The following is a 1,403-nucleotide window of genomic DNA, read 5'->3' on the forward strand; positions in this document are numbered from 1 at the left end:
TCAGTGAGGCAGAAACCTGCACCCGCTGGCAGGCCCTGCGGGGGAAGCAGCTTCTGCAGCCAGAAATGCCGTGGGAGCAATATCTAGGCACCACTAGCGTGGGCATCTGCCCCGACCATGAGGCATTCCCCCAGCCCCAGCTGCCCACACACCTCCAGCACTCCCCTTGCCAGGACAGGGAGTACTTCCCTCACAGATCTCTCCCTGCCTGCCCCTTCTCCACGGGCATGAAGCCAGGCTCTCGTGCTGGGAATCCTGTGAAGCCCAGGGAGGTGCTGCACACACTGGGTGACGGGGACATGGCTGCGGGGCTGCTCTGTGCTCAGTGATAAAAGGCGCGGACTCCACCGGCTGTATTTCTAATTGCCTATCCGGTCTTCCTTTGTAAGCTACCAGGGCAGCATCAAACCTGCCCCAGGAATATTCATCTTGACCAAATGCCTGTTTCCAGCCCTTGAAAAGTACTAAAAAAGGCAGTGGCCTTCAGACCTCTGCCAGTCGCTCCCTACTTAGGATACATGCCAGAGCTGCCACGTGCCGGAGGATGCTGCCTGCCCCATGGCAATGCCAACCTGCAAACACCCCACACAAATGGGGCTCAAGAGCAGCGTTAAGCTTGTTTTTAAATTTCCACCGTCTCTCTTGTTTTCGTCAGAGCCAACAGTGGTTGCCACCCATCCCAGGCCCCCCAAACTATCCAAGTATTGTGGCCGGCACTTACCGAGTGTCGCATTGTGGCGGCTGCCATCGAGGCTGCGGCAGGTTTGGAGGGACGCTGCTCGCTGAGATGGGACAATGTTTTCCGGGGCGGATGGGAAGCTGGCCGACGAGCTGTTCCTGCTGGGGCGGAGCTGTCCCTTGTTACTTATCGGCAACAACAACCCGTGTCCTTGGAGTGCTTCAAACAATAACTCAGCCCTGGAAGGATTGGAGGTGAGGCCAGAGGCAGCTGCCAGCAAGAATCCTGGGAGGGAAAGGGAGTCATGGCCCCGCACATCCCACAGTCCTGCCCCCGAGCATCCACTGGCCTGGGCAGGGCAATGGCAGGCAGGGGCAGGGCACTGCTCTCATGGGTGGCACAAGTCCCACACCGAGGTCAGCATACTTGCTTCTAGTAGTCCCCTGAGAGCCCCTCTGGACTTTACCAAATCTCACTGGGAAATGGTACAACAAACATCTCTTGCATGAGAGAGGGGACCAGGCACAGCTTAGCAAAGCAAAGCAATACCATGGGGAAGGGACCACTCTGGGACGATCATCTTGAGATGCACCAGGTGTTCTACAGCCCATGATGTGTCCAGCCAGCAGTGGGATGGCCAGAAGGACCCACGGACCAGCTAGACTCGCTGGGAGCTTGCAATGTGCCTGGGGGAGCAGCAGACACCACCATAGGGGCTGTCCTG

This window comes from Apaloderma vittatum, unplaced genomic scaffold (assembly GCF_000703405.1).
Source record: "Apaloderma vittatum isolate BGI_N311 unplaced genomic scaffold, ASM70340v1 scaffold34693, whole genome shotgun sequence".
Lineage (NCBI taxonomy): Eukaryota > Metazoa > Chordata > Aves > Trogoniformes > Trogonidae > Apaloderma > Apaloderma vittatum.